A 20,640-nucleotide genomic window follows, 5' to 3' on the forward strand; every position below is an offset into this window, starting at 1 on the left:
AAAACTCATTTAGAGTGATGACGACAGCGGCTCGGTTTTGCAGCATTTGCCATGTTCGTCACGTCCTTGAATAAAAGGACCTATTCCTATCACGCTAATAATGCCGGGCTGCACATGTCACGCTCAGCACTGGCACGGGGGCGTTTTGAGCATGTCAGCGAGATAAGAGAATAGCAGGGTGCATGTTCACATGTCTTATCGGACTATGCCAGGAGAGGGTTTTGCCTGCTTTCTACAATGGTACAACCTTAAAGACGCAATTGCAGTATATGCATGTGATGCAGGTGGGCAAGAAAGGGGAAGAGGGAGTGGGGTACATTATAAATAGGTCATTTATTACTTAAAATTCAATTAAATCTTCAGGATTGTAATACCTGTTAGATATTTGAGATACAGCAGGCAGTTAACGTGTTTTCACATGATGTGATCCACACCCAAAGTACATACACATACACTGAAGGGTCACTATAGTGGACAAATAACACAGCTGTTGCTGGTTTAAAACTGTAAGGCAGGTTTATAATCTTTATACCAGGATTAATTCTGATATACCCACCCCTGGCACTTTACCTCGTGATGCTGTACATACTCTGCTCTAGGCAATGTAATGAAGTTAAAAAATAATTCCCTAAAACTCTTTACTATAACCTCTCAACACAGGTGCCATGCATCTGCCCCTGCTGCTGTAGGAAAAATACCTCTGGCTCTACAGATAAGTCAAAGGCACAGAGTTGAACTCAGGCCTTATTTAGTGCTCTTACAAGCTCTCCAGTTCAGTATCAGTAATCTCCAGGTGAGTAAGCATGGGCTAGTTGACTGGAGTTTGGCATACAGAGATAAGCAGATTCATTGACATGGGACACTTTGGCATCATTTCATTCCCAGGCCTATTATACCTTATTGATCTCTGCTCTGGTTGCTTTCTAAATCCCACAACACAAATAAGGCAGCTGCCTTGACTCAGAAACTCTCTAAACTGAGCCTCTCCCTACTGCCAGACGCTCGCTTCCAGCATCAGCCCAAACATCATTTGAAAGTATTTTAGGTTAGTAATTAAACTCCCCCTTGTGTCGTATCCCTATTAACTCTACTTTTGATCACCCGGTGGCTTGATATATGGAGTGGGCGGTTTCCGCAAGCATGCAAATGTGAATTTTGTCTCCCGTCCATAGATGAAACATTCAAAAACATCAAGGAGTCTGATTAGTTTAAGCTCTGCATCCTGGCCTCATTTAGGTACTTAAACAAAAAACACAAAATGAATGCAATGTTTGATTGATAAAAGATATGTACTTAACATAAATATCACCTTCACCTCCAGCTCCAGTTTTCACTTTTGAATACATTTTTGATTTAACCAAAACACCAAACTATGTCTTGCATGAAATTAAAACAATGGGGCTTGCACAGTTGAACAAATGGTAAATGGAGGGAGAAATAGCTGCCTGAGAGGCCCTTTGTCATCACAAGAAAATGACAGAGAAATGAAGAGAAAAACTGTACTGAACTATCCAACGTGACAAACTGTGCAATGCAAATGCCAGAAATGTGCAGATTTACAGAGGAAAACAAACTGGATGCTAGTGGTGAGTCCTAGAGTGAACAAATAAAGAAAATCATGATGAATAATGCGGGTGAGTAATGCCCGTCCTTACCTCACCAACTACTGTGATGATGTTCTTGAGCAATACTCAAGCATTTATAAATGTGTGTATTTTATTTGAATAAATAAATGTGTGTGCAGACAGTCTTCTTTGAATGAATAAAATTAACAAGACTTCAGTGAGGTAGACTGAGGATAGAGGCTGTGTGAACACTGTCATAAATGGAAACCTTTGACCCATGACTATCTGTCCACATAAATGATACTAGATTTCACACAGTTCCACAAGATATTTCCTCCCAATTGATAGTCAAGGATGTAATTTTCAGCCAGTGCCCTCTGCCCTAAACCTGCTGGTTTGGCATACAATATTACTTGGAATATGAATTGGAGTCCACTGAATGTTCACATATACTCACTTTAATCCATTTTATATTATGTGGTCTATTTGCAAGAGAAGGGTAAGACAGTATGTATGACTATATCAGATTTTTCTTAGCAGACTTTACACTTCATGCTGCAGTCATAATTTGATTTTATCTGGCCTCTCCTTTCACTTCCTCCATCTGTCAAACAATCTGAATACAGTATTTTATGTACTGTTTGGTTTACTAAAAAAACGTTGTTTTTGGCCAAGTTGGCCAACAGTGTCTGGCACATATATGCTATTAAAGTCACCAGATGGTAAGGCAAAGGATTTGGTACAACCCAGAGAGGGGGTCTGGTTTAATACAGAAATAAGTTAAATACATACATACATACCCACTTAACCTCAATTTGGGGCAGTTTTGTAGCCTAGCACACTCTTTACTCTTGCCACAACTGTTGTAGTTATAATTTGTCCCTCTATGTGACACCCCTTTCTGTTTAATAAGATAGAAAATTGTGCTTTGTTGTTGTATTTGGCTTTTGAAGTTAACTTGCTATGCAGAGGCTCCTGTGAGATCCATACAGTGCTCTACTCCACAAGAACACATTATAAATGCTGCTCCAGAAGAAAACCTTTACACATTGGTGACTCTAAATGGCTGCAAGCGTTATGAAAATGTTCTACTTAAAAACGGTGAAATAAGTCAGTCAGAGGAGGAGGCACATGAGCTTTACTCAAGTCTAACTTGAGTGTCAATTTCATTTACCCAGACTCAAGACTTGACGTGTTATTCTAAATTTGGTATCTTGAAGTTGTTAAAGGCTCTATTCCAGTTATCAGTAGTTCTAGCTGATTAGACCACTGCTCAGGTTGAAGGTAGGAAATTAGGTGAGGTCCCCAGACTCCATATATGGTCACAGTGCAGGTTTGTGCTTGGTTTTGAAACAACGGCTCCATCCGGCGATAAACCAAATACCATGTGTAACAAACACGTGGGAGACAATACAGACTGATAAACACATATTTCACACAACTTCTCATGATAGCCATAAATCCAAATAGAAAAGGTACTGCACTGTCTGTGCCAACTCTTAGAAGCTGTGAAAAGATTAAATTAAAGTTTACCACAGCATCTACACTACCTGCTGCTGTATGGTAATCAGCTGATAGGTATTCAACATCATACCTGCCGCTTCATATGCCGCTTGCACTCCAAGTGAGTTTCCTCGCCTTTGACAACCAAATAGAGGGCAGCCAATAAGAATGACAGTGGTGCAATTTTTCATAGCCAAAACACGTACGGTACAACAGAGACAACAGTTATACACAGTCTGGCCACAATACACACAATCCTATGAAGAGGTCTAATCAGGTAGAATGGTTGTGCATGGGGTAACTTGGGACCTGAGTTTAGCTGCTGTGCTCATGATATCTTTAAACAAAAGCAAATTGTTCCACTTTCTCAACCCTGAGGCTGGTTGGTTTATGTGAAGAAAATGCTTTTACCAAAACCCCACTCCATAAAATTTAGATAAGTAACATGTTTTGATAGTTCCTGTCACAAACAGGTCACATTTTTATAGCTGTGCATCTGGTGACTTTACAATATTAAATAGAGTAATGATTTTAGGCAGATAGTGATACAGTTCCCCTTGTGTCAATATACTGTATGTTTAACAAATCATTATTTTTTCCATTGTTGATTTAGACTTTTTGATTGTGTCGCATCACATAATCTGATGGTTCACAGATATCTGTGTAAAACTGGCACCCAATATGGTGTCATTTTTTGTGAAGTTGTGTCGCTTTTTAATACTGATATTTGTAACATATTCTTGATACAAAATAAATAGGTTTGAAATATGTATTTAGGTGTGCAAGCTAGTTCAGGCTACATTGAGCTGCTGCATTTACACATGGCAATCTATTTTCTGTGACCTAATGTATTCAACGCACCCTTAGTAAAAAGCAGCATAGCCAGATGTACGATAATTATCGTATTTGTATGATAATTTTGCCCTCTGTACAATCAGTAATGCCAAAAGTCTTATAATGTACAATGATTTGATCATTTTGTGACACTTAGTAGGAATAATCAGTCGAGGCTATCTCATTTTAATTCATTTCCTGGCGAGATCAGGATAGTAAAATATGGATCCTACTTCTGTGTTTACGCATCTCTTCTCACGTGACGTCTTTCCAGCCAATCATGCTTGTGATGCTGAACGTGACTCACAAGAACGGCTGTTATTCTCCTGTGAAAATTTGTTCAAGAGATAGCTTACTGCTGCATTTATGTGAAAAAAGTAAAGAAAATGAGTTATTTATTTATTTATTGAGCAGCTATGCTTTTGTTTCCAATGTTGAAACATTTGAGTTATTTGAGTGAGTCCCGAAAGACTAACCTTACCCCCTTCCACGCATCATATAACTACGTCAATAATTTTTAAAAAAAATTTTTAACAATGTGACTAGATTTGTAGGCAGTGCCAAAAAGCCTCAATAAATACATGTTTTCTGAAATTACACATTTGCGCCTATTTGTTGTCTCGGTTATGATTCATGATAATCCCTCTTAAAATACAATAATTTTTTTAACCTTTCCCATCTGGCAACACTGGTAAAAAGGCGGGCTATTTAAGCTCTCTATGCCCTGCCCTCTGTTTGCTTGGCTGTGTTGCTGCTGCAGGAGCCAATGTAGAATTTCCAAAGGAAGCTAGCTTGCTAATAGTAAGATCATATCATTTCAGGACAGCGTTTTGAGGAAATAATTGTGAGACTCAGTTCATCTGCTGTGTGTCATATCAGCTGTGGGCCTAGCAGCAAACTGGAAGTTGGAGTTTGCTGTAGCTCCTGTCACAGTTTCAGAACATGACTCCTCTCAAAGAGCACTGACACACCTTTACTTCAGCCAGGTGAGAATTGCTTTGAGTTGATGCTTTGGCTGTGTTCTGCTGGGTTTGCCTCTGCCAAAGAGTTACTTGCTGTCAGTTAGGCTAACGTTAGCTGCTAATTGCTTCTCTTAAATGCTGCTGCCATCTTTGCCTCAGCATTAAATGTAATTGACTGTCCTGTAGTGACTGAGCTTACTTTTCTGTTGGTTATAGTTTGACTCTTTAAAGCCTGAACCACTTTCCTCTAACCTTACCAGATGGTTTATTGCTGAGACGTCGAGGATCACTGCTTCTCTTCAACAAGGTAAGAATTTGCTTTTTGTACTAATATGCATTTTGTGAGATGACTTCTTGGCTCTGTGCTGTCTGTGTTTATGTGCTCGGCTACATGAGGCTGTCAACAGTGCTGGATGTTTTAATGCTCTTGCAGATCTGTTTGCATCTGATGGTTCCTAATTTCTGCTGTTATGGTGTTGCCATCTATCTATACATGTCCATAGTGGCTGGGTGTAGTTTTGTTTTATTTGTATTTTGGCATACGCACCATGAAACATGAATTTCTTTGAGTAATAATGTGACTCATGAGCTGAACTGATTTTGTGGCAAACTGTATTTTACCCTGTTATTGTTGTTGTTGTCCTGTGGGGTTTCCTTTTGACTCACTGCAAACATGTCTGGCTTTGTTCCTATGTTGCTGCTGTTGCTATGCTGCTAATTTTGTAACTCTATGGTAACTTTACTGCATATTCTTGGTCCTGTTGCTGCTGTTCATACAGCATTTCATAACATCTACATTTACCTGGGAAAAAACGTTGGGACTATGACAAACAAATGTACCCTTAAATAATAAAATCTGGACCTTTGTTTGTTAGTTTCTCTTGGTTTTACACATTTAGGCCTAGATTTTAGAACTGATGCTCCAAACTAACACCATGGACTTGACTTTGGACTCGCAATTTACACTTGAAATCTGACTTGAGTTTTGTAACTTGAGACTAACCTTGGGATTGACCAAAATTGCCTTGGTCACACCTTTGCAGTCAGAAAACGGAAACGTAATTGCATTTAACACGGCTGATCTGCTGTGATTTTATATCAGAGGATATCAAAGGAAAAACTGTTGTTATGAAGACTATGGGTGCAGTTTGAGCCCATACCTTTACTAAAATTCACAAAGAAGCTTGGTAGCTCTATACTGGTATGGCCCCATCTTGTAATTTATAGCGCAGTTTCACATTGTAATTTTGCCAAATACTACAGTAACCGTATCTCCTGAGTCTTTGTCAATCAGAACATAAGTTATTATGTCACCTGGTCTGACTGCAAAAATCTTGATAGACATTATTTAGTTTAACTAAATCATTACAATTACTAAAGACTATTTTTCTCTATCTTGCTAAAGATAAACACAAGATGGCACAAATCAATGTTTGGAGGAACGCTCCCTGAGCTGATGATGAGCCATAATCACATTTAGGCCACTGTGTTATCTGTCTGTTTCGACTTGTTCTTCTTCACTTGCACTCCTCTCACTCAAGCTGTTATCAGTCAAAGTCCTGACAGCGGCTCTCTGTTTCCAGGCCTTGTACGTGTCTTTGTCAGTCCACATCTCAGCATTCGGACAAGCCGCTATCGGCCAAGGGTGCTTCCCAGCCATTACTTCCACCTGTGTGACAACAGGCGGTCTTATCTGCTCTAGTGATGTGAGCCTAGCTGAGTTGCTGATTAATAGACATGGGGTCACGTCACCCCTCTCTCTCTGTCTCTCTCTCTTTCTGTCTCTCTTCCTCCATCTCATTCACCCTGTGTGTCACACACTGGGTGAATGAGATTGGAGCGGGAAAGCTGAACCAGACAAAAAATTAAAATATTAATTAAAGTATTACAAGACCAAGGTCATTTGGAGGTGATAAATATTAAGCATGAATTAATGTTTTTAAAACTACATTCTCCTGGGAAATGATACACACACACACACACACACACAGAGTCTTTTCCTCTGTTTTTAATTAAAAGCCTGAGTGACAACGTGGCCTATTTCTTCCATGGCTGTTTCAAATTGAGAGAGAGATAAGGCTTATATTTAGGAGGCCTTATCGAACTCATCTATTTACTGCTGGGTAATTTTTCTTTTCTCGCCTTACAAGAAAGTGCAGACAGAAAATCCTCCTTTATCCTATAGGGTTCAAGTCTCCAAAACAAAACTGTGTCTCTCTCCCCCTCCTCGATCCTGATGCCTTCTGCCCGTGCTACATGGAGTATGAAAGTGAGAAATGGAGACAATGGATTTCACTTGTGTCCTAACATGCTTTCCATCAAAGCTGTTAAATTGAGTCAATATCCTACCAGACCGATGAATGATTAACACGGCTGTTTTTGCAGTGTGTTCTGGTGTTCCGGTGTTTACTCCCCAGTAGGGCCAGGTCTGTTCTCTAAACATTGTCATCTCTTAGCCCAGATCCACACAGGACGCATAATGACAGACCAACATTAAAGCTTCGACGACACTGAAGAATCTGTTTCTCCTTGGTCTATTTTTGCTTCCCAGTAAGGAGTCACTTGATCCTACCTCCTTCCTGACAGTTCATCCACTGGATATCATTTTTGTCTGTCTGTAAGATTAGCATAAAAGCAAAAGGGAAATCATTTTACCCTGAGAAACCAACAGGAGATATGACAAGCTCTGAAACATTTATGCTTGGCTTTGATTTGTTTGGCCTGGTTTGTGTCTGGTTTGTCTCAAAGCAAGGCTTAATCAAAAGAGATGTACAACCCATATTACTTTTGAATATATTATGCAGTGCCGTGCGTACAGTGCCGTAGATGACTGAAGTGCATTTGTAAGCAGATGAGTTGCATTGTTTGTGGTTTCGACCTTGAGAAGGGCAACCTGTGATAATAAAGCACTTGTCAGAAAGCCAGCCTCTCTGTGAGTGGCTTTGTCTTGTTAATGCAAGATGTGTGCGTTGTCACCACTAACATTCTGTCTTCATTAACGCTGAACGGTTGCACAGACACACTAGGTCGATATGCAGGTAGCATGAGTATGGCTGACAGAGGAACTAAAACAACAAATTAAAATTTGAACATCTTCCTTTTACATTTAAGCAATGTCTTGCTCCATAGTATGATCTTTGACCTCATACTTAATAGACTGTTTGTTTGGGGCTGATGATTATCTGTTAACTCATACAACCATAGGTGATTGTAGCTAAGCAAAATATTTACTACATTTTCTTTTAGCCTGGTTCCAGATCTCTGAATTGCTACCCACATCACCAATTTTTTCTTCAGCAATTTATTTATATGACAATTCATTCTGATTATCATCCTATTTCCTCTTCACATTTGTAAACAATTTTGTGCCAGTAAGGTTGGTTGTTTTCATTATCAATTAATCTGTCTATTATTTTCTCGATCAAAATAGTTGGAGATTAATATTCTCTCAACCAATCGATTCATCCACAAAATATTGCAACTCTAATATCTAGTAACACTGTACACATGGGATACATGTCTTATTTTTAAATGTTGTATGATTCCTAGGGTTGGGTTCTAGTAGTCAGTTTCATTTTGGATCCAGTTCCTGGTTGGCAAAATATCCAGATTCACTTACCACTACTACTACTAACAAATCAGTTTTTCTTTTTATTAACAGAAAACATACAAAATATTCAGGTAACACTTATTCTCATTGTTAGCTGGCTCTGACCATCGCTGCTGCTAACCAAATGTCAATCATTGTTGTACTGTATGTCAGCTGTAACTAATTAATGCTAATTCCGTAATATGAATCTTTTGGCTGTTTGGTGAATGTGCTCTTTGGAAGCTGCTGTCTGTACTCAGCCAAGGAAATTGAAACTATGGAGCAAGTACCTCGTGAGAATAAGCTGTACAAGGTCAGTCGGCTACAGCTGTTGCTTCAATGTGTCAGATACATTTAAGCATTTAACATTTCATATATTTTTCAACTTGTCACATTTCAGATGGTAGCTGCAGGTTGTGAACATTAATCAGGCTGCCTTTCAAAATGGTTTTAGCCAACAAAAGCAGATTACAGATCCTTGAGTTTATTATATATATCTTTAGTTACTTGCAATGTTAAAAGTTGAACATGGGTACATTCGACAAGGAATTTGAAATTCAATTCAATAAGAGTTTGGTAAGAATTTGATAAAATAGTATTGAACCACAACTTTTATGATTCAGGCTTGAATTTGCATACATGACTTCTTAATGGACAAGACTCTATTGTAAAACAGTGTATCAGTGTAATTCAGTACCTAAAAACAAAAATAAATAATTCAAACAATAAATAAAAAATACTAAATAAAAAGTTATTACCTTGTGAAATCCTCTAAATTGTTCTATAATCCGGTGAGTCATTTCTCAGTTTACACACCACATCAAATCTGCAACTCTCCTCCTCCTGTGAATTAGAGATCTTTGCTCAGTTATAGTGCTGCCATACTGTAGCTTTGTGTCCTTGAGGTTCTATCCATTTCTCCTCCCTCTCTGCCTTTTCTCTGCACTGTCACCCCCCCACCCCCACCCTACCCCACCCCACAGTGGGAAGATTTTCTAATATCCATTACTTCCACCAGGGTCAGTGCAATCCCACTGGGTCCGCCAAAGACTTGGCAGGTGCCGATAAGGGCCTTGCTCCAGACACTGTAATAACTTAACAAATCCCTCCATGACCCAGAATCCCCTTCACCAGCATGGCATCCCACTATTTTCCATAAAGCCATTAAAATTTACCTGGTGTCATATTGGGAGAGGCGAGCGTGGGGTTGCAGTGCACTCCATGCCGTACACATCTCAAAGCTGTTGTGTTAATACAAAAAACCCCAAAGTAAACTATAAACAGAGGAAGGCGACATTGCGATTCAGCACCTGCTGTCAGTGTGCTGTTGGGAGAGAATAGGTTCATGGACTTTGGATAGCGTGTCAGTATATGTCTGATTCGACCAGGCGTAGTGGGCAGGCAGTTTAAGTCATGCTCTGTCTTTCATGCTTTAATTTTCTTTTATCCATTCCTTCACTCTTTTCTGCCTTCCACTCACACACAGTGGGTCATTTTGGCTGGGCCTCCTAGAGCTCTTATCCAATAATGATACCCGCTTCACTGGGTATCAGGCCACAGCTCCACCCATTTCCTTTCCTCCTCTTAACACCCAGCTTTCAACCTGCCAATCATGCTTTAGCTGCATTCAAGTGGCAATAGTGTTAATGATTCATTTCCCTTGTAATCCCCGCTCAGGCTGATAAGCTCATGACGGCTGCCGTTATTTGCGGCTGTTTGCCATTGTTTGCAGTGTTAAATTAAGCCTCAACGATCCATCCGTTGAGCCTCTGTGAGCAGAAGAAAAACCCATAGGCATGAGCTGCTCTAATAGATTAACTAGCCATACTGCACAAAGAAGGTGAAAACATCTGTGTCCGATATTGCTGCTGCTCATAGATACGAGTCTGTGGCTGAGATTGAGGTAGAAGGGTTAAGAGTCACAGTTAACCAACAATAATCATTTGATGAACTAATTAGGGGAAAATTCTTAGATTTCTATTTCGACCATAGTTCTAATTTATTCAACCTTAAGTCCAGGGTCATCTCAGACCTAAAGTCATCCAGAGGTTGCAAACAGACTTTTGCTTGTCTGACGTGAGAAGTGAGTCAAATTGAGTCTCTAGTATTCTAATCATCACACAGTGTCTGTCAGGGCAAGGTGAACAACGGCCCCCTCATAAAGACATCAGGCTAAACATCAGTGGAGCGCGCCGTGGGTAATAACAAGTTTCATGAAGCCGTAAATCTGCCTAATCTAATGATTTGGCTCACCTGCTGCACCACTTTGATGTGTCATGGTGCCTACTTGTCATTTCAAGGGGATATGTCTGCAAGATGTCAATGGCTTCTTAACTGGACAGATTTATTTTTGTGTATGACTGGATGTCTGACTGATTTAAATGTGCCGTGCAGAAAAATAGGGTTGAACAATCCTTGTTTTAGTTAACTGATGGTGAACCATGATAATTTTCTCGTGGCAGGCAAAAGCATGTAAGCATATGACTGACTTTGATATCTGTAAAAGGACAGAAGATCCCATTCATGCCTTAAAGGTGCAGTGTGTAGAATTTAGTGGCATCTAGTGGTGGGGTTGTAAATTGCAACCACCTGAATACCCCTTCCAAATTTGTAGGACAACAGTGGCCTCGAAACTTGCGAAAAACACAACAGGCCCTCTGTGGAGCCAGTGTTTGGTTTGTCCCTTCTTGGCTACTGCAGAAACATGGAAATGCAACATGGTGGGCTCCATGGAAGAGGACCCACTCCCTGTGTAGATATAGAGGGCTCATTCTAAGGTAACAAAAACACAAAGATTCTTATGTTCAAGTGATTATAAACTAATTAAAACATACTTATGAATAATATATTCCATTTCTGCCATGTTCGTTCTACTAGATGCCACTAAATTCTACACACTGCACTTTTAATTTAAGGCCAGTTGGCAAATAAGTTAGGGGATCCATTCAGTACTATCGGTTTCCACTGAAGTGCTGAAATGTCACCCTTTCCTAGAAAGGCCTTCAACTGCAATTTAGAAGACAATTGCTACCTTACAAAATTGTTCTCTGAAATATGACTCTATTGAGAATTTAGAGGGTAAGAACTGACCCTGGATCATGATGTGCTACTTTGTTCCAGTTCCTTTCACAAGACGTTGGGCATTTCCCCTAATTGAATGGACGCTGTCACAAGTTTCAAATAAATGACCGCAGTATGTCCCCAGCAATGTAGCCTAATGGCAGTTTGAGCAAACAGTTCCCGCCCATTGTCGAGGACACATTCCTCATTGGGTTCCTTCTGCTCTAAGAGCCTCCTTTAAAGGCAGCTTTGCTCCATCATAAAAGCTTGCAATTATGGGAGGCTGCCAAGTGTTTTGAAAGTCACCTTAGTTTCCTGCTGTTTGTGAGATGTGACAATATAAAAAAAAACCCTCATAGCTTCAATGCCTCTCTTTCATACACACATACAAACATAAACACACATACACACCAACATGTTGACAGAGATATAAGTGTACATTTTTTAGGTCTGCAATAACAATCACCAGCAGTTTTCCATGAATTAGTTAGTAGCACAAAGTTGGTGGGGAAATAATTTGTAGCTGGCATTTCAAAGAGCCCAGGTGTAATGAAAAAGCTTTTAAATTTAGATCAAAAGCTTTTAACAGTACCATTTGGCTGATCTCCATGTTTCCCCTCACATTTGGTGTCCTTATAAGTGATTTAAATGTAACTGTTAAGTCAGTGAAAGTAGGGAACTATTTTCTCTATACTTCTATACTCCCTCTCCTCCTTTGATGATTGCATTGCTCATATTCATGCCACAGAAATTATATTTAGTTTTCCTTTCAAAGCAGGAAAGAACCTGCATATTGATATGAATCAAATGTTTCAGTATAATCTGAAAGAGTTGCTCATACAATGTGTGTGTGTGTGTATATATATATATATACACACACACACACACATCAGTGGTGGCTGGTGACTCAAAAAATTAGGGAGGACTGGAGGAAAACCGACATGGAATCTTACAACAAACCGCATCAAGCTATATCACTGCCCCCCACCTGATGAAATCGGAGGAGTGGGGGGCAAGTTTGTACGCCAATAAAACAATTTGTTTTCAAAAACAAAAACCCCTGAGTGGTGAAAAGGCTGCTTCTTTAAATACATTTAGAATATACATATTGTTTCTAAACAAAGAAGTGCTCATTTTAGCTGTGGAGTGGTTCAGGATGTGTCATTTTACCAACAAAGTGAAATTCAAATTTAAAGTATTGTTCTATTGCGACTACAGATTTATATTCTCATCAAAAACAGACAACACATCACATGATTTACATGTGTTTCCTGTGTATTTTCTTAGTATACAGAAATATATAAAGTACCACAAATCTGATACAGGTATAGATCAGTGCTGAACACTAAAAAACATTCACAGATCTAAAAGTGTAGGTTCATATCAGAAAGTATTAATTCATGTATCAAATACATGACTTACGCAGTCTTATCTATATGCACCACATACAAAATATAGTCTACAAAGATGACATCTTAACACTTGTTATACTTTTAGCTTATCACTCAATATACAGCTCAGCTTAAAAATTAACTGAAGAAACTGTCACAACAAGCAACGAAATCTTCTGCACACTCATTCACAAATCACACAACATTAACAGGTGACTGAACAACCACTCAATTAAAAACTGGATCAATTCCAAATGAATGAGTGAGTCCAGACAGCTCACTGTAACTTCAACAAGCAAACTACCTACAGCACATTGTATGATCTCTGCTGCATTCTTGTTAAGGAGATAAATTCACACAACAGCCACAGAGACATTTAACCATCAGAGATGAGACAGAGAGAGAGAAGCTGTATCTGACTCACGTTATCTGATATCTTCTTCATTCTATCATGGAGATGAAGTATCCATGTCATGGCTGTTGGTCATCTTGTTTGTTAATTAACAGAACTTCGTGGCTGCTGGCTAACCAGTATGATATCATTAGCAACAATGACAAACACGCCAACTCTTCTGGTTGTTTCTCCGGTTGCTTCTCTCTCCAGCCTCCCCGGCGGCATCCTGCCACTGCTGCGCTACCCAGTCCAAATCCATTCTCCTGTTAGCTTAAGAGTCCTTAACAGTCCTTCCATGGATGTATAAAGATTCCTTCAGGCTGCTACAACAAGCTAACTGTTGCGTTGGCTAACACAAGGAGCTATTTACTGCTCATTATCTACTGCTGTTACTCTGCCTTACAGTGGAGACAATTGAAGATGAAATCTGGAAGCTATCATTGGACCAACACAATGTCAATATTGCATTCTGCTTGTTGATTGGTTAGGAAGGACGTCCTCCCTTGGAGCGTCATTTTACGTGTCTTGGCCAATCATATATAAGCAAGAAAAAAAATTAAGTACATTAAATTGATGTAAGAGATCCCGCCCTGAGGAGGACAGCGGGAGCCTGTCCTCCTAAAGTGGCAACTTCTGGGGCTGTAAAATGAAGCCAATGCAGAAGTGCCAAAAACTGCAGTTCCTTGAATGACCACTTGAGGCTGGCTCCAAAAGCGAGTCATTACCCATAGATCCCCATGTTAAAATGCCCAACTTTACAGCAGAAATAAACATGTTTACAGCCTGGTACAAAAAACGGTTTTGGCTTATAGTTTGGACACACCTTCCCATTCACCTGAATGAGAAAGTGTGTCCAAACTTTTGACTGTATTTAATTTAATTTAGGCAACTGACCTTCATGCTACTCTCATTTAGCTTTTCTCTAGTCCACACTAAACAGATGGCTTGACCTCCTTCAAATGATGAGGCCACTTGTATTTTTGAGTCTGACTTGAAGAAATGTGTCTTGCCATTCTGGGAGTGTGTTGTGCTAGGTAATCTGCGCCTGGAGATATGTCAAAATTAGAATGCACCAACAGCGACCCATATTACCTCTGATTCAGTCTAAAGGCTGGAGGGCTTTCTACTGTTCCAGCCTCACCACATTATAACTGTCACACCACTGTGGTCAGCATGTAGGTCTCCTCATCTTGTTGCCATCGCTGCTCTGGAGCTTATCATTCTGTTCTTGAGTGTTTAAATGAAAATATGCACCTACAGAGTGTTGTGATTACAGTTTTTGGTAAAGTCTCTTTCCCGCAAGCTTCCTTGTGCCACAATGCCCTACAAAGACTGAGGAATCTTAGAAAGACGAATTGACTTCAGCTTATTGTAACAAGAGGTTTAAGGATAGAAAAAATGAGTTACCCCCCTTTTTCAAAATGCAACATGCCTTGTGGCTGTGTTGTGTTTTGGTCTATCTATTGTTGGTGGAGAAATAGCTGTTTATCCCTTTTCTATGGTGGCTTTCTTCTGTATGATTGTTTATTGTCAATGCAACGTGGTTGTTCAATACAGAAGCAGCTGTTGTGTATTGGAGCTATTTCATATTACTTCCTTTATGTGTGGCTAGTTATTCACTGAAGTAAGGAAAACATCACAACAACATGGGCTAGAGCTGGGCAATATAAGCAATATAAACACTGATCGTGATAGAAAATGTAATTGATTAAAAACTTAAGTATACTGTCAATAGTTACATTGCTCAACTGCATGCTAAAAACTCAATCCCAACACTGACACAATGTTGTTTCTACCGAATCATATATTTAGGAGCCCACTTTCCAAAATGGGCGCAGCAGGTTTGGTTGACTTGCTAAACACACCAGACACGCAACAACTGAATAGTTAGATGAAAGAGACAAGCATTCCCTTTTAAGGAAACATTTTTGTGCGGACACAGAGAGTGACATCTTAATTGTCACAGAAATCTTAAGTGTAAAAGCAGGTGTGGATAAATGAGGTGGATGGTGGTTTGTGCTGTGTGTGTACGTAGAGAACAATGTTATTTGTTTAGCTCAGAGGACAACTTGTTTTGCTGAAAATTGTGTTGTAGCTTGTTGTCTACCTTACTACAATAAGAAAGAGGTGTTGTTTGTGTTTAACAGTGTTTCGCCAATAAGTTATTGATCTGGGAAGTTTGAACCTGGCAATATATTTAAAACTTCACCGAAGTGTGTAACATATCCTAAAAACTGTAGTTTTTCTGTCAACAATGCATTACTTCTTTACACAACTCGTTGAATGTTGCCACACCAGTGACTCCAGGAAAGCAGGAGGTAAGTAAGCTATGCTGTGTCCTCTTCAAAATATTCTTTTTTTTCTTTGGACATGTACTAGACGTGCACAAGTGGGGGAGGTTGAAAAAGAAAAAAAAATACTGGAGGACTTGCTGATCCTGCTTTTGATTTCTAAGGTTGAAATAGAACGCTAATTTTGATCAATTTAGAATCGAAATCATGACACCCCTGGTGATGTTAAAAGAAGAACATGTGCCAACAAAAATGGGAAATACCACAAACTGAACAAGTTCATCACCTGAAGTATCACCATCTGATGATGCACCCAGAGTGCTTTCACTCTCACTTTTAATTAGAACAATGCTCTCAGAGAGACATACCTGCAACAAACCGTAACATTACTACATGTTTTCCCTGTTAAAGACACATTTCTTGAAATTATGCTCCATTTCCCAAAACACAAATACATAACTGCACACTCATCTTCACAAACTTCAAACTTCCATGCCAAAACCAAACTCTCCACTCAAAACTCTGTAATCTTACATCTAAACCAAACTTTGCCTTCAGACATCACATAAAAGCCATCAAATACACATATACTACAAATAGCCATTACACACTGGTGAGATCAATTCAAAACACTACCATAAAAACCTGATAAAGCAATGAATAATGGCACTTATGTTTTTCCCCCAGAACAACCTCTTTACATGATAAACACAATATAAAGACACAACTCATATACATTTTCAGAGTTTTTAATTCCTCAATGTACTGTAGTAAAATAAACTGAAACTGAGTGAAAAAGTAAATGTACTGTAAAAATATGCAACTGACAAAGAACATAGAATACAGTAAAAACCATTTCAATGTGTGTACTGATAGGAACCAATGAACAACAAAAACCATTAAGAAATAAATCACATTTATTCTGCCTCAGGTCTTCGTGTCAATCCATCCATTATTCCAAAACAAGTGAACTGACCCACGGCCCTTTATCTATCTATCCTGAGATTCTGATTGGTGTGTGAACAATTTAACTCTTAGTATTTCCACCTGGGGAATTGTGTGTTAATTGGGTTCCAGCTGTGATGACTTGAGTTAATGATATTGAATGCCAGTGCTTTCTAAATGAGCACATGTGTGAAAACAGGGGAATAGTGTTTTATAGTTTTGGGAAATGGGTCTGTCTTTGGGTAGATGGCGTCATGGTTTGGGGTGTTTTAGTTAATAGGCCCAGTGTGTAAACGATTGAGAAAAACTAATACATCACACATGCTGTTGCTTTTGTAATGGCAAATGACATGGTGGTACAATCTGGACATTCTTAACTCGATGCCAGCCTTCTGTTTTTTGTCTTTGTGGAAGCCATCTTCTGCAGAATATTATGAATTACAATTAGTGGTGTTCAGTCACAAAGTACAGTAAATAATGACTCTTCTAATCCTTCCACATATGACAAAGTAAAGTAGACGGTGGTGATAAAGTGATGTCATGCAGAAAAAGAGCTGTTACAACGGGAATATGAGACTAATAACTTCCTGGCACCCTCAACAACATCAACACACTTCTGCTCTCTTTTGTCTGTTTATATTAGATTGTCCATCACTTTACAGCTGTTAGCTCAGACTGGCTTCCTACCGCACTTTCTGTTGTAGCTTCTAGGAGCGCCCGTTTTGTTTTCTGTTTAAACAATGTATCCCTGTATGATACACGGAGACAGTTGCTACTGTTAACAAGGAGCGACCGACAAACTACCACCCACTCCTGCCATGCGGAGGTTTAAAACAACTGAACCCTCTGTGCTGAAGCTAGCAGGCAGACTGGAGCCCTTTCATGAGACAGATGAATGAATCAGTTCAGAGGATGATATATGACATTAATTGACATGTGCCCCATCAAATAATAATGTGTTTGACAAAAGACAACAAAGTAAGTAGTTAGCGAAAACTCTTCAGTGAAGCTAAAGTTTTTTAAAATTGACATTAGTATTGTTTTAACCATCCAGTTTATCTGCTGCTGCTGCTGCTTTACATGACAGTAATGTTAATGTAGCTTGATAGTTTGGATAGCTTGACTACTGATGCATTTCCACTGTCTGTTGTTTGTCCACAATTACTGTAATTAACACAATACAAGTTAAATTTCTGCTTCATGCTCTGTCAGATTTTTAAAAGGAAAGCTCTTTACATTTCCAGAGTGAGTGAAGGAATCAGGAGAGAGAAGACAGAAGTGAGGAAGAATTGCAGGATGTAACGGTGTTGAAAGAAAAACAAGGAGAAAGTAAAGAAGATGCAACTGATTCAAGATTTAAAGAAAAAGTTTAAGGAGGAAATAGAGACACATAGAAGCAGGTATCAGGTGATGGAGAGACATGAACAAATTCAAGGCCGGAAAACTGGTAAGGAACTTAGAGCTGTATATAGATGAATTACTGTTCTGTGAATATTTTTAAAGGCACAATCTGTTATCCAAATGTAAACTACTGGCATCCCCACTAACAAAAGTCAAAGCACAAGATTGAAACCTGCTATAAAAGGACTTATAGATACTAATATTACACAACTCTATTAACATGATGTTTTCTTAAGCTGTTAATATGCCGTTGACCTCAGTAACTGTACCTTAACAAAATAGGTGATACTTCAGCAAAAAAAAATAACCTCTGTGTAAATATTTAAGCTAAGTGCTTATTCAGTGACGTCTCCATTTTAGAACAATTAAAAATCCAACATCCAATAAGATATTTCAGTCAAAACATGTTCTGACATACAGCAAATGATGTTCAAGGACTTATAAATATTTTTCAACTGTGTTGCTTGGAGCTGTTAAATATAGATCCCAGAATGTTTTCTTACTTTTGCAGAAACAAAGATCTAAATTAATAAATTATGAAATGGCAGCTATGTGCTGCTTGTGCCTAACTTGTGCAGTTTCTAAGATAAGACTTTATAGCTGTGTGGTTTTGTCTAACTTTCTCTTGCACTACATTTGAACTCTGCCTCTCCATTATTTTTAGCCATATCTTATAGTCTTTAAAGATTCTACCCTTTCTGTCCCAGTTGCTGTATGCCTTTTTAGGTTGTTTTTTTTTTTTTTTTTTAATTTCTTTGTAATTATGGGATTTGAAGAACTACATGTTATGCTCTGGATCAGAGAGATTGTCACCATATCAAAAGCATATTCTTTGTTTAGAAATGATATGTATATGCTAAATGTCTTCAAAGGAGCAGCCTTTTCACCACTCAGGGGTTTTTGTTTTTGAAAGCAAATTGTTTTGTATGCCATTCAATCCAACATTATACGCTGAGTCCTTCAGACAAAAATACTTGAAGCCTTGGGCTAATCCTGCCATTCATTTACCCTTACAATAAGAAAACCTTGGTCCTCACAGTTTATGATCTATACTGTGGCCATTATGGTTCTCAGCTCTGAGTGTGCCTCGTCCAGCCTGCAGAGAATGTTGCCTTTGGCTCTGTGATGCTTAATAAGTACCAACAGAACATACACACAAACACAAACAAACAATAGAGAGCGACTCATAGTCCCCCTCCAATTTCTTTGGGTGGGGGACAATCATATAGTGTGATGTGGTTTGTTGTAAGAATCCAGGTTGCATTCTGTTTGAATATTGGTTGCTATAATCCAACAGGTTATGCTGTAAATTATGTTGGTGTATGGTATTTTGGTATTTTTTTGTTCCATGTGCCCCTTTTTAATTTTAAGCACCTGCCCCTCTAAAGGTCTCTGCAAGGCCCCACTGTCACCCCTTGTTCTTCTTTCTCCATTTCTTCTTCGTCGCACTACTTTGTCTCCTTCTCTCCTCTTCTTCCAGGCTTCACTTTTCCCCTTGCCTTAACCCCCGAGGATACCGACTCCAGTGAAGGTGGAGGACCTGGAGGACACTGATAAGGCCTTTCCTTTAAACCTCAGCTCCACAGGCTGAGTGTGCAAAGAGAGGAATGGAGCAGAGTGCACTGCACCACACAACCATGTGGCCATATCAGAGATCGAGCCAAGAATTTTGTGTTTTGCTATAGCCACAGGGGCAGCCTTGAGCCCTGGGTAGACAATATAAAATAAAAACAGAGTCATGTCAAATCAGAGTAACATTAAGTGGTACAGTTTGTTCGCCGTGCTGTAATCTGGAGGATTGGTTAAATGTTTGGATACTGTTTAGATTGCACATTAAAGGCACGCAACTTCTTGTGAGCAATAATGAGAAATTTAGTTAAAATTACTCCTAATCTCTATCAATTTAGCCCAAACAAAATTAGATAACAGCTCTTTTAGTGGAGGGAAAAATAAAATGAAATGAGGCAGTGTTCTTAAGCCGTCAGCTGCCACACAGGTAATTTATTTTATCGTGACCATCTCTTTGCAGGTACTTCTGTAAGCTATAAGCCGTTCGCCACAACAGCTGTCATGGCTGTAATCTCCATGGTTGGAGATGGACAGATATCATCTCCAAACTAGCTTTTCATTCCACTCTGTACCTCCCAGGCTGGCGGGAGCAGCCTCTGTCTGTTTCCAGAGTAAATGGGGAAAATGAGTCACCCAGAAACTCATAATGATGTGTGTGTGTGTGTGTGTCTGTGTGTGTGTGTGTGTGTAGTATATCAAAACCACAAAAAGCTTCACATTAAATGAAAATATTCACACAAAATGTCACTAAATATTTGTATGTATTAATATTTCCTCCAGAACATCATCTTAATGTAAATTTTTAGAATTTATGCAGTCTTTTACAAAATAGAAAGAGTGATATTGCTCACATATCACAGTAACCCACTATCTACTCTCACAGGCAATGCCGTGCAAATCCTACATCATCAGTGCCTTCTATTGCAGTATCAACAGTGAAAAATGTGTGCTCGACTTTGCCTCCCAGTGGTCCCAGTGTTATTATTACTAAACTTGTGCAGCAGATTATTATAAGAATGGGGAGCTTTTATTTGCCATCTCTCCTTTATAGCTGAGTTTAATGATATTCTGTCAGATAGAAGTGAAAAATTAACAGTTTATTATACTACCAAGCTTCAGTGCAGAGTGCAAACAAC

At 39.1% G+C, this 20,640-nt stretch overlaps 1 long non-coding RNA gene across 1 annotated transcript; it reads left to right on the plus strand.

Annotated features, from left to right (window-relative positions):
• Window positions 1-4,607: 4,607 nt before the first annotated feature.
• LOC137191105 (uncharacterized) lies at window positions 4,608-19,686 on the plus strand. Its single transcript, XR_010930356.1, has 3 exons — window positions 4,608-4,888; window positions 5,125-5,171; window positions 19,416-19,686. It is a non-coding gene; the product is annotated as an uncharacterized lncRNA (long non-coding RNA).
• The last annotated feature ends 954 nt before the right edge of the window (window positions 19,687-20,640 follow it).

Source organism: Thunnus thynnus, chromosome 10, assembly GCF_963924715.1.
Source record: "Thunnus thynnus chromosome 10, fThuThy2.1, whole genome shotgun sequence".
Classification (NCBI taxonomy): Eukaryota; Metazoa; Chordata; class Actinopteri; order Scombriformes; family Scombridae; genus Thunnus; species Thunnus thynnus.